This window comes from Anas acuta, chromosome 9 (assembly GCF_963932015.1).
Source record: "Anas acuta chromosome 9, bAnaAcu1.1, whole genome shotgun sequence".
NCBI classification, from domain to species: domain Eukaryota; kingdom Metazoa; phylum Chordata; class Aves; order Anseriformes; family Anatidae; genus Anas; species Anas acuta.
In genome coordinates this window covers 18,778,202-18,792,274 of record NC_088987.1, presented here as the reverse complement: position 1 = coordinate 18,792,274, position 14,073 = coordinate 18,778,202, and the positions used below count along the sequence as shown (strand labels likewise).

The 14,073-nt window shown below is 40.3% G+C and overlaps 1 long non-coding RNA gene across 2 annotated transcripts in view; it reads left to right on the top strand.

Moving 5' to 3' along the window:
- LOC137861184 (uncharacterized) overlaps window positions 1-13,736 on the top strand; it is a 61,965-nt gene extending 48,229 nt beyond the window's left edge. Inside the window, exon 3 of one of the 2 annotated variants that reach the window (XR_011099452.1) lies at window positions 11,954-13,736. This is a non-coding gene — a long non-coding RNA (uncharacterized lncRNA). Of the gene's footprint in view, window positions 1-160; window positions 3,732-11,953 lie in introns of those variants that run through there. The other variant, XR_011099451.1, reaches the window with a different exon arrangement.
- Window positions 13,737-14,073: the final 337 nt, after the last annotated feature.

The window sequence follows — 14,073 nt, the reverse complement described above, 5'->3', positions numbered from 1 at the left end:
TTTGAATATAATTTCTTTTATTTGTACAATGATGCTGCCTTCTCTGAGTGAAACAATGATATAATTAATGTATATCATTAAGATTATATACATATAATGATATAATTAATGTATATCATTAATACTTAGAATTTTCTCTTCATGTTTTTTTTATTTCCAGTCACGTTCTGCTTCCAGATTGAATGGATGTTTTATTTGCTTCACGTCTTGCAGGTGGCTCTTGCTCTTTTGATGGTGTTTGAGAGAAAATGGCCAATCAGCTCTTCTGTCATCTGCCACCCCTTCAATATAGCATTAGATGAACATGGTTGAGATAGTTTAATATCCTCTCTGCAAAGTTCCTCCTATATTGTATGAAAGCAGGCAAGTTTCTCAGGAATGACAACTCAATGACCAACATCACCATGACAATCTGTTGTCACGCAAGTATTGCATCTCACTAAGAAGTGAATTAAGCAACTGATGGAACCAATTAACAGCCTTAAAATGTAAGAACTGGCATATAAACTGCTGCCTGACAAAAGCAGCATTGCACCATTTTTGGAAGAGCAGAACTTCTTCCCTCTCCCTGCTAGTTCCACTTTATAGAAACCTAAAGAAAGACTGGTAATACCACTAGAGAAATAAGGGATCCATCTACTAAATTTATTTCCAGAATTATTCTTAACATCATCTCCACAAATCACTCAGAGTCCAAACCCATACGTGAAACTAGGATCAGGAGCAGTGCCTGTCCTGGGCACTGCACATCTTGAGTGGACGCTCAGTTGAGTCTCTTCCCTCACAAGCTAATCCAAAATAACAGTGTTTCAAAGGGCCTGGGGGAAGAATCCCTTTTCAGATAATTAATACAAAGTGTTCAAAAAAAAAAAAAAATCCCTTCTCTTTACAAATGCCATCCCATCCCCCTCCAGAAAGCATTACTCTGACATCTGCTACTGCTGCTACACTCTGCCTGTTATTATTTGTCTTAGAGCCTCTGCCCATTCTTTTGCTTCTACAGCTGCTGCTGGTGTTTCCTCTTGGTGTTTCCTGCCTGCCTGGCCTAAATTCCATCTGACACCCTCTTGCCCCTCTGGCTTTCTGCCCGGCTGGTTAAGATGGCATTCAGTTGACTTGCAGTGCTCCTTTCTGCAGTAGGAACATAAAATAATATTTGGGTTTAATTTGCTTTTTGAAGAGCTCTTCAAGATCCTTTCATGAAGGTAATACATTATTTCTTCATACTGACCCTTCAGTTTGATCTTTGATCTGTGGAGAATCCTGTACACGCGTGAGAATTGTCAATGACTGTCAGGACTGCAAAGAAACTTGTGGTAAATTCTTTCTTCAAAAACTATGTCAGGTTGGGCTGGCAGGGGGAATTGTTGGAGCAGACAATTTTGTCCTTTCTCTTCAACAGTGTCGCAGCCAAAATGACAGCACAATCTTCCTCTGGCAGCATCACTGGTATCTCTGTGGTTTATATCCATTTGCAACTTGAGTGAGAAACAAATTGAAGAGTCCAGGCTATGCCTGCTTGTTCTTTGTCCTTGGTCTATCTCTTAATTTCTTAGGGGCTAGCAGTTGTCTGGACCTTTCCATCAACAAAGACAACAGTTACAGACTTGTAAGGGAGAAGAGGCAAGTAGCTGAAAATGCATTGTTATTCCCCTTTGTCACCCTAAATTTGTCAAATTTAAGGCATTTCAAAATATAGTACTCAGTTTAATCACAATATGGATGACATGGACAAGATCTTTGGGTTTTTAGAACTGACAGGTGAGCAATGAACTGCTCAAAGGTGAGGCACATTCATATGTGTTCAGAGCTCATGGCAAAAACTTACCTCCGTTCTGCTGCTCACTAAGTTTTTCCAGCATTATTAGATTACCTAGGAGAGCATTCTTGCCTTCTGTACTAGAACTGGTCTCTGCCAACTGGCTGTAGGTGGGGAACCTACTGAGCTAGACTATTTGGGAATTACAACTTTTTCTTTCCTGTTCTGAAACTGACACCTGTATTTTATTCACGGAGAAAATAGGCTTCTAATATAATATTATATTTTCAATTGCAAAATAGCATTTATCACATTTATTTGTTTTAATTTGGAACCAAAATAAATCCTGGAGGAAGAACTAACCTAACTACACATCAAACAGTATGATGTTAGCTTGTGCACAGAAAACAACAGCTTTCTAAAATGGGGTGAAGCACTACATTTATGATTTGATGCTCCCCACTTGTCTGTCATCTAGATGCTGAGTATCTGTTTGCACTGGATCGTTAAAGATGATATCTTCTGAAACAGATAAAGCCATGCAGTCTATTAAACTTTTTAAGAAAGATGAAAGCATTTCCTCTGCAGCACACCAGGATCACTAGTACAGTACGGTAAGTGTGATTCCAAATGTGAAGAGTGATATTCTAGTTGATGCATGGAGTCACAGAACTACGTTCCACAACTTTGTGGCCAAGGACGTATCTCCCAAACTAAAAACTGAAGACTCAAAAATCATAGGCAAATACCTGTGAATGAAAAGGAAATGAGCTGTTACTTCATTCCTTTCACCTGAACTGCCAAAACTACTTAGCTGTGTTGGAGGAGCTGAAGGCAAGAAAAGAGAGGGATTTGAAATGTGCAAATACCAGATTCTATAAGGCAACTATTTCCAGGTGGAGGGAACAGTCTGTTCAGAGACACAAGGTTTCTTTCATGTACCTGGCCTTGAATGACTATTCCTTAATATTTTGATTTTATCCTGCCCACACCACAGTCAAGCAGTACTTAAAACGTTCTTAGGACTAAGAAAGTAATGAAAGAGAAAAATAAATTTGAATTTAAGGGGCAAAAATTTGTTGTACCTTCTAAAACATAATCATAATGTAATTTTGTGTCAATACAATGTACTGGAGAAGAGGAGGGGAAAAAAAAAAAAAAAAAAAAAGCTAGACATTAAGAGGACCAGGACTGCTAAATGCTGTCTTGTCACACAGCGCATATTCCTTAAATCCATATCTGCCATAATGAGATTTCTAACACTATATAAGAAAAACATATTGCAATGAAAATATCTTAGGTTTTAGGAATGTTGACTAAAAACCTGAAAACGTATTGTTTGATAATAGTGCACTACAATCCTAGAGAGATGCTTCTGGTGAATTTTCACTGAAGCATTTCTTGGTGACTTTCCTGCTCCTTCATTTAAAGTGCTCTTGAGCAGCATTATAAGCATCAGAAGTAGATGCTACACAGAAACTATTTTGTCTATTCCAAAAAGTAAGAACAAGTATAAGAGGGGTTAATCTGAACTTTTGGTTCATTCTTAGCTGGTATCTTGGGAGAAGGCTTGACGATCTTAACTTGACACCTGTATATATATTTATTTTTATTGGAACATAGAATTACATTGGATTTTAAGTGATTCCGTTTAGTTTGTAAAATGATATGTTGTTTACATTGATTCTTCTGGTTTATTTTCAAAATGTTGTTACAGTGAGTTCTTAAATATTTTAATTAGCAGCACATTAAAAAATACTGTTTTCAAGGAATTAAGTCATTTAGAACTAGTTAATGCCCTTCTGTATCACTTTAACCTGAATCTAGGCTGCTAATCCCATTGAATAACAAAAATAATGAATTTACCTCCCTCGTTGTGCACTCAGAAAGATGCTCTCTAGTAGAGTGGACCTTGAATGTCAGTCAAAAAAGGAAAATCTAACTTCTAATAAATTCCTAAAATGTAAATTAACTCTGCTAAAGTGTCAATCATGTAGACAAGTGGAATATCAGAAATTCCTCTGATATCTATTTCTGTTCCTTAAAACATCTCTGGTGATGTCCAATAACATACTCTAAGAAAGTCCCTGGCACAGTATTAAAAAAAAAATAAAAAAAAAAAAAAGGCTTTTTTTTTCCCCCCATATTTCTAAAAACATTCAGCTTTCTTAATATTGTTGCATGGAATTTAACATGAATTTTAAAAACTAAAAAATAAGTCTCCAAACAATCCCCAAAGCCTCAGCTCTTTTTTCATTGTTTTTATTTAACATATTATGTCAGATTTTTGAGACCCCAAAAAGCATGTTGGCATATAAAAATGCACAATTTACAGCACTGTCTGCAGGTGTGGCCACTCAGAAATCTCTTTCAGAAAGCTGGGCACAATTTTTACACAGAGCTGGGCTTCTGTCTGACCACATCATACTCTGCCTTCTGGGTAGAGATCCTTCTTCCATTTTCTCTTCTCCATGGCTTTCCCCTCATTGTCCTTGAGCTCAGTGCAGGTTTTGCCTCTCCATCCAAATCTGTTCTGAGCTGCACCCACACCTGTATAATTGCCTGGCTTGCTCCTTTCTTGGCCCCACAGTTGCTGGATTCTCTTTTTCGAGTTAGTCCTTTTATATGCTGAACATCTACGACGCGGTGACTAATGACTGCGGTCCTTCTTCGTGTTTGATCTCTAAGCTGAAACCAAGCTGTGATACTGATCGAAATCCTCCCCCCTGCCTCATCCTCCATTCTTAGCAAAGTGAACCTGTGGTGTCAACACAGGGTTTCTAACAGAAATGTCTGAAAGAAGGAATGATCATGAACAAATGAGAGCATCTTCTGTTGCCTGTACTGCTCTCTGGCCTCTTCCCACCCTCCTCCCTTTGCACAGAGAGGGATAGTCCCACACCTCTGGGTTACAAATTGCTCTCTGGCACAGCCACTGTCTCCTTCTCCTGGCACTGCTGAGAGCCAGGTGACTGGTATTCGGCATCAGATGCCTAAAACCTGTTGGTCTTTCACATCACCTAGATCTGCTGAAGGCTTGTTCCCTGTTTCAGCTCCTTGCTGATTCTTCCTCTATGGTCCCAGTGGAAATGCAGTTTTCCCACCCAGAGTCTCCCAGATTAGGAAGCACAGACTCAAAGCTCCCAACTTCAAATAGCTCCACTATTTCCTGCTGCAATTCAAAACTGCCCTTCTTGTTTGTAAGGCCTCTCCCCAGGATTTCTTGAGCTAACTCCAGCCTCACTAAACAACCTCCTCTCTTTGCTCTCCTCTGTTCAGCTAAAGTGGCCTTCTCTCTGACCCTGTTGCTTCTGCCACCTGGAGCAGCCTTCCTGTGTCTTGCTGCCTTTCTGACTCACCACCTTCTTTTCAAATGCCATGTGAAAGCCTATAGTTTCAACCTTGCCTTGTAACAACCTGGAGCAGCTTAAGGAAAACAACCTCTGGCTGTTATCCAAAGAGGGTTCAATAATTATTTCTCTAACCCTCCTAAAATAAAAAGGTTGGCCACCAAAAACAAACAAAAGGAGGACCCCACACACATCATTGGCTATTTTTGATCGGAAAAGTGAAAATTAAATAAGACCTTAACAAATTACTCTGCTGTGTGGCAAATAGAAAAGTACAAAAATACAAAGTCTGTCCAAGAAATAAAACACTGACTTGTACATTGTTGCTTTTTTTCCCTAAGGTTCCTATAAACTCCAGTTTCTTGACAACCAAGTTGAGCATAAGTGTGTGATAGGGGGGTAAAGAGGACAGATAATTCTTCAGGTGGAAATTAAGTTAAATATCCACCAACAGTAGGATGGTTGGAAGGACTGACTTGATGTCAGTTTACATTTCTGCACTGCTAAAATGTAATGCATGCATTGCTTTAAACCTGCTGCCCCATGGTAGTGAAGCTCTCCCCTGGGGCATCACCGTGTGGCATGGACACTCTGCGATTTAGTTCCTAAGGTAAAGTGTTTTCCCTGTGGTCCTCTCTGACTGCAGCTGTAGCAGGGCCGGGACAGGGTAGCACTGGACAGGCTTCAGGCTTCAACACAGTTGCAGCCAGTTCTGCTAAAGCAAACGTGGCAGGCAAAGAGCATTTGAGAACCGTTTTCTAGCAAAGCCTGTGTTAACGCCCTTGGGGCAGGAGGGAGAGAACTGCTTTCCTGAAACATACCCTGCAGAACACACATTCCTCCCCAGTGCTCATGTCCAGCATCATTTTTACTGACTGCTTGCTGTTTTCCTTTCTTTCCAATGGGCCTACTTTCCCTGTAACTTCATATGTTTTTCTAACTGCTGCTTGTTGCTTTGCTCATGAATGCTCATCCTTAACCAGCCTCGAGCACCTTCTTTCTGTGTGCTTGGGGAAGGCAACTCCCTGCTTCTAATTAGCAACACAAGTTGGCTGCAGAAGCCTCTTTCTAACTAGAAACACCTCTGATGCTTATTATTTGTATTTGGTGCCTACTGTCCCCAGTCAAGCTCAAGAGATCGCTGTGCTCAGAGCTAGATGTACAGATCTTGTCTTCATTAGGAAAAAGATGGTTTAGATGTCTCACTGAAGTGTTCCAAAAGACTTGAGCTTAACACAAATCAGTTGCTGTTTTACTAAAGGGGATTGTTAACTTTGAATAGCTGAAAGAGATTAAAGCAGCTGCTGTCTTTGGTAAGACTGCAGCACTGGTTAGAATCAGGAAATAATTGTTATGTGGCCTAGCCAGAAACTGCCTGACAGTGACTCTGTAGGCAAGTCATGTAGGCTCTTGTTTCCATTAGTAAGGCCAGTAGAGACTTATTTTTCATGCGTGCAGAGCTGCTTCGTGTGAGCACACCGAGGTAAGCTTACTTCATCTGATAAACGTTGTGTAAGCAAGTAAACTGGTAAAATAGGACTTGTAATTTTGAGCAAGATCCTTATTTCTCCAAGCCTAATTCTTTGCTGCTATTCACCCTGCGTGAGCGCACAATGGATAGGAAATTCTTTCATGACTGTTGACACGGCCATGACTTCGCCCTTAGGCCAGCTGGCAGAGCTGCTGCAGGCCTGCTCTGGGCGCCCTTCGGCCCCCACTATGACCTGCGGATTGGGGCACATCTTTAACACCGGCTCAAGCCCAGACCAGTGCTGCAAAATTTGACTTCATTGCTCACATTTCGTATTTGATAATTATTTGATTTGATATTACTTTGCTAGTAATTTCTCACGTAAGCAGGAACATCATCTCATTTCAAATGGAAACTTTCACTTACTGGACTTTTTTAATGAGTGCAACTGCAAAGGGAGAGGAGAAAGGTGTCGTCAGGTAGATCTGAGCATTAAAATGAGGTGTGTGCTTTGCCCATGGTAATCAAGTTATTTTTCTGCAATGGGCTAGCCAGGTTTATCCAGGTGGTCTATTTCACTAACTGTCCTTTAAAATATGGCACTTCTCCTGTTATCTTTTATTACTGTGAGCTTTGCAGCCATTGATGTGGGCAGTTGTTCCTCTGCCATTGTATCATGTATGTTATCAGCTGTAATATATGCTAACCCAGCTTCCTGATCAGCCTTAACATTTCTTTAATGTTTTCTTTAGATAGTTCAATTATTCATTCTCTGAATCAGAATTAGCTCGTATACACTGCCATTATATTCAAATACATCATCAGCGTCTCTGTGGGTAAGTGCTACTTTGGTTGCAATTACTGCCTTGCAAGCCTGAGGCAAGAGTGAAGTTATTGCTTAAATAATATATGAAATGAAGGAGACCATTTGCCTTGTTTTGTTAAGAATCCTGGAGCGATCGCTTGCATAAAACCACCGAAGGCTCATACAAATGACACCTGTATAAGCTCCAGGGAGAATGCTCCTCTCAGTCCATGCTAGAAACCCCAGCTGGAGAGTCATTAGTGAAGTAGCAGAATCCCAGAAAACTTCCCTCCTAAACCTCTAGGCAGAGACGCAGTGATAGCTGAAGCAGCTAAGAAGTATCACTCATCACTGCTCCAAAATCGAAGGGCAGTGGGGGGGTTAAGAGGCTCTTGGAAACTTTTGAAATCACTGTTTTCATGCTTTAAGGGTTATATTTAGCCTTCATTAAATGTACAAGTAAGTGAATATTTTGGTGTATTTAGTGGGGTTCAGGTTGCACTACAGACCACCACTCATTACTGCTTCAATCTTGGCACTTGTGGAAAATGTTTACTAAGTTTAGACACTATTTAATATCTTCCTTTTAAGTCTGTTATCTTGAAACAAGGGATAAAAAAGCAAACTTTAAAAGAAAGCTGTATTTACATCTGATATAAAACAAAACTGTGTTAATATTAGCATTTCAGAATACCTAGGAGCTCATAACCTTCTATTTTGATAGATAGATTGGACACCGTGGGCTGGGAAAATTCCCAGGGCATTACTGGATTCCTGGCATGGCTGGCATGCATGCAGCAGCTACCTGCAGGATGGGCCTGAAAAGCAGCCAGCACCACGCAGCACACAGATCACGGCGTTTCTCTCGAGAGGGAACTTGGAGTGGGGTTGTTAGCAGTGGGATCCCTCAGGGGGCTTGTCCTAGGGTAAAAGCTGAACCCTACGGTGCTGGTCAGGATTTCAGAAAGGCTTTCTTTCAGATCTCTACCTGCTGTAGTAGGATTTGATGGTGTGAGCTGGCAAACTGGGAGATGTGAAACAAGTACCGGTATTCTTATAAACTAGCTAAACCAGCTCCTGAATAGCTTGCCTGGTGTTTTCGTAGTGCAAGAGATTGAGAGCTGCGGAGCTATGTATTTTACAAGGAAATGACAAAGCCATGATTCCTGCCCTGAAGCAGCTGCAATCCAAGAAGCCGGTCCTGTGATCAGGCTGTTGCAAACAAGCCACAAGCCCTCGGAGGGCTCTGCACTAGTACCGTGCCCTGCGAGAACGCTCTCCTTTTTGAGACCGGGTGCCAGAGCCAGATTTCTCGAGGTATTTGGTGCTATATTGCCACAGGCTGAGAAGACTACATGCCACTAGACCCTAGCCGGGAGTTTCTGAAAATAAACCCTGAACTCTTGATTCAGAAGTAACATAATCCGCTCTGCAAAGTTTCCTTTTAGCCGGTTAGAGCTGTGATCTGCCCTCTGCACGCACAATGGCTGGATTGGCTTCAGCAGGAGCCAGCACGCTCTGGCAAAGATACCGTGCTGGAAACAGCATTCTGCTCATTCTTCCGAGTATTCGCATTAGTGATATTTTCCAAGGTGAAGACAGTCTGTACTAATAGAGAGGGAAAATATCAGGAGAGGTTTTTTTGGCCTGTGTTTTTTTTTAGGAAGTCAGACTACATGATACGTGATCACCTGATGATCTATGAAAATTAAATAAAGTGCTAGGGCTAGTGGAGCTGACTGTCATGTATTTATTGGACTATAATAGTGTGCTTATAACAAGCTCTAGTACATACATGTACGTACATGCTGCATTTCAGTACTGTTATCCTCCCTGATACTCAAGTCTCCCATTCTACCATGTGTCTGATTAGGCTCTGGTCTCTGTAATGTTCCCGTACTCCCCATTAATTACATGGGTGAAGTCTGAGGAGCTTCCCTGGAGCAGCCTGGGAGTGTCACATTCAGCTTTTGTGTGAGTGCTGGCAGGCGCTGGGAGCCACTGGCTGCGGAGCCATCCGGAGTGCAGCGATGTGTGGATGTAAGACACATGGCAGGGAGGAGACACAGCAATGCCGTAGAGCGAGGCATGAGGGCGAACCTCCGTAAGCAAGCCTGTGTTCATAACACAGAGCTCTGCTAGGGGCAGAGAGAATAGGATTTCACCATTTTTTGAGATCCTGATTTGCCCCTACAGCTGCTTAATTTTCCACTCATAAGAATGGAAATCACATCCAATAAACTAAATCATTCCCCGTAATAGACACAATGTTCTGTCTGGCTTCATCTTCAGTACCTCTTCTGCACTTCTAGAAGCAAGATGTTTGTGATTTCTTCCTTGATTATGAGCAGTGTTATAAACTGTAGTTGGGTAATTCATTTCAGCTTACTATCATTATTCACCAAAAATGCAAGTTTCAAAACACTTTATCAAGAATAAATCTTCTAATGAATAATGAATAATGTGACAGAATTAAAAAACAAACAACAACAACAAAAAACTCACTTTACATATTTAAGTAAAGTTTATTTTTTTTATTGGAAAATAAATTTTTATTTTAACTCCAAAATTTCAGTTTAGATACCTTAGAGGGTGACAAAGGCTACAAAAATTAACCAACACTTCATTTGGGGTCAGAAGAAAAAGGATTTATTTAATATGCTAAAAAGTTCTGCAAAACAGGAATTCATTTCCATGAGAGCTTAATTTTTTTTTTTATTTATATATATATTTTTTTAAAAACTACTTTGCAACTTTTTGTTTAGTGAACAAAATTTCTTTTGTTCTAGCCATCAGTCTCTGGAGCTAGTGAGGTGATAAATCTTCATTTTGCTTCTGTTCAAATAATGAAGACACTTACTACATATTTCATTTCCTCGTCATACAGCAGCTCCACTTTTACCTATTCTACTTCAGGATTCATAAGACTGGAGGCAATTAATTCTAATGTAATTATTTGTTAGTGACTGGAGATGACTAATAATTGCACAGAGTAACAGGTAAAGTTCTTCATAAAGCAAGGCTGGAAATAATACACCAATTTTTTCAGTTTTATTCATAGTTACTAATGATTTGAACAGGGACTGCAAGTCAAAATAAGCTCAGTTCAGACAGGAGTGGCCACTGGCTGCAGCAAAGGTATGCTGGTTTCCACCATGTGACAAGCTGTGGAGATTTTCAGGGATCTCTACTGCAACAGAAGGGACATTGGCCACTCTGCTATGAATTTCAACCAAATTACCTGTATGTGGGAAGAAATCTTAACAACCCAAGTATTGTGCGGAGTACTGAACTCTACCCAGAGCCTTGCTAATGCCTGTGCAATCAGTGAGCTGCTTATTAATTGTTGTTTCTTCTTATATAATGCCTATTTTTAGCGAAATTGCCAAGTTGACAAAAGCCTCAAAAATACCTCTAGTGAAGTAGTGCTGATTGTACGTGAATCCAGGCTCCTCTTCTATAACCTTTACTTGACTTTGAAATGTGCATACCATTGCAGGCAGCTTTTGAGTTTAATGCAATCTGTTTCCACTGAAGGCAAGCAACACTGGAAATATGATTACAATAATTGTATTATGAACATGGTATTGTCATGATCAAGTGAAAGGCTCCAAAATGTAACTGATAAAACTGTAACTTTGACCTTCATCTTCAGCTTAAAAACTTGATCAGGTCAAATATCACTCCGTATTAGCCTTGTTAGTGCAAAACCAGGCCCAATCCTTGCTCCCATGAGTCACTTCACAGACAATACTCATGTAAACAAGAGCTTGTGGGAGGGGAGAAACAGGATCCATCTTTTGATGTTGGGTTAGAGCGAAAAAGACTAAATCATCCGCTGTCACTGTTCCATCCATTCCCCAGAGTCGGAGCAGTGGAGAATTCAATTCAAAATTCATACGTAAACATACTGGGGTAAACTCATGCGTGACGTAAACTATTGCAGCTTCCTTGACTTTATGTGGCTCACTGAAACCAATGGATTTAAGGCAGTTTACACCATGTGAGGATCTGTCCCCTTCATAAATATTTATGGAATGAATGAGAAATGTTACAGTAATTTAAAGAATATTTTGATATGGCGTTCCAAATCTAACAGAACATAGACCCTTTCTACTTTATTTTCTTACCCACTGACTTTGTTCAGGTCCCAATTTGAACTTCTCAGTTAGACATGGAAAGAAATGTGTAAATTCTACCAGACCTGCCATTAGCTTTAGCTTGCAGAAGTGTCATTGATATATACTTCTGCATTTATTTTGGGTGGAAAGTGTCTATTTAAATTGTGAGATCAATCATCAAATTAGATGTGTGACTGCACACATCGTTCCAGTGTTTATTTTCCTTTCTGGCACACTTGTGGCTCTTTGGGTTTGAAGAATGTAACTCAATTGGAATGAACCTCAGTGATAAAATGGTCATCACATAAGATGTCTTTGTGTTGTTTTGAAATGTACTATTACAAGGCATTTTAATAAACTTTGTTTTTATTTTCCTTGATTAATAACACATTTGCTTGTGAATTTTCTGGGATGTTTGATTCATGGTCTTTCCTTTCTTTCCCTTAGAACTCCTTGGTGGCAGCAGCCTACAGGAGGCCTTGTGGGACTATCCCATGGCGATCTGACCTGGTTCTGGCTTTGTCCAAGTAATTTTAGTCGCACTAACACTTTTGACCCCTGGTGTCATTGATAAGCTCCAGAGCACCAAGTCCTGGGTCAAAAAAGTTTTGAAAGATTTACAAAAAACTAAATGCTTAAAGCCATGTGATTGATATTTATTTATTTTAATTATAAATATAGAAAATATTCTGACACTTTCTCTTTTCTGCATACTCAGGCAGATGGAAAAGCTGTTACATTTACTGTGAATTCGTTATCTCTGGACAACATTTAATATGTATGTAAAGGAGGCTAGCTCTACGATTTCATTCTACTCTGTTCAATAGTTGATATGATTTCTACCATTTCCTCAACTGCATGAGTTAGTGGGAAAGAAACTGAGCATTGTTTAAGGCATTAAACAACAGTAGTTGATCATTTTGATTAATACGGTTTCATTACAAAATGCTGCCATCTCTTCCTGATTGGCATTTTCCTTTCACAGAATTGTTTGGTTAATGTAGTGCCTAACAGTTTCATTTTCCTTTCTTTCTTAATTTCTTTCTTTTTTTAAAGTCAAAACTGGCTTTTATCTTTAAACTGTTTTTATAAAGCACAAAACTGCCTCACTTTGAACTCATCCTCTGATGTCATCATAGCTGGGAGCTGCGAGCTGAGATAAATTACCATGTGGAAATACCGACATTGAGCTAGGTACCGACGTGTGGTACAATACAGTAATGCCTCTTGTGTTCAAGAATATTTTTAACATACTATTATTAGTGTCAGACTCTTTGGTTTGAACGCCTTTGATAAGTGAAATTAGCACGCTGTTTTTCCAGTCTATGTATGGTAAATTCTTTTCCCTTTTGGGGTCAAAAAATATAAATATTAAAGGAAACTCCAAGTGTTGCTATTTGCAAGGTTACAATGTTTGTTATTAGAACTGGGGAATACCTTCAGTCTTTCAGGCAAGATAGTACGAGGGACCCATGAAGGGACAGGAAACATCTATATTTGCTGGCAGCATGCCCATTTTAAACATATTGCTCACAGTGCCATCAGGATGGGGCACTGTGGGGCATTTGAGGAAGGACAGTTCAGCTATGCAGTATGAAAACATGCCATCATATCTATATTTCATAACATAGCAGGAGTAAGTCAGTCACGAGTTTAAGTTAATTAGATGAGGTTCTTTGCAGGAAGCCTGTTCTGCGGACAGCTAGAAAAACTGAGGATGTTCAGTGGAATTAGGTCCCTAATCTCAGTCCCCTCCTGGGAGAAGCAGCCAAATGCAGGAAGCACTTTGCACAAGGCTTCCTCCGGGTCCCCCCAGAGATGTCCCACAGAGAAGCCTGGTTTTAATGCTGCATTCCTCAGCACAAATAAAGCACAGCTTTACATCATTACTTGCACAAGGCTTTGAAAAGAGACTCCTATTGTACCCTATGACATAGGTATAGTGAGGCAGTAGGGACAAGTGTTTTCCCTTATACTTTCTTTTTATTTTTTTTAATAATGGAATTACGCCACACGTGAAGACAGGGTGGACTTTTGAGCTTAAATAAAGTAAAAAAACAACTGGTCCCAGACTGCTGTGGTTATTGAAGAAGAGGCTGAATTCAGCACCATTTATTTACACATACATACTGTAGTACAAGTGCTCTAACCGTTGCTTGTATAAACAGTTTCAATTCCATCAGGCAATTTCATTGATTGTGTTAATAGGGATTACTCTTCCCACAAGTATATAGAAAGCTCAGAGATGCTTTTAATCTCCCTGTTTGTCTTATCCCAAGAAAAATCTCCAACCAAAAAGCCCCCAGCTTCTTATTTTTTTGAATCCAGGCCATAGCTCCTGGAACTAACTAAAACAAGAGAAAAAGAAATCCAATGCATTTGTAAATAATCCCAATTAAGAGAAGCAGATTTGGCCAGCTGAGGATGCCTGGGCTGCGTATGGAAGCAATTCGCCTGGCTCCGTCCGCTCCCGTCCAACCCCGCCAAACGCAGGCCGTGCGGGCCGGGCCCCAGGGCCCCGCAGGGCGGGCAGGAGAGTGGCTGGCCGGCCTCGTGGGGACCCTCAG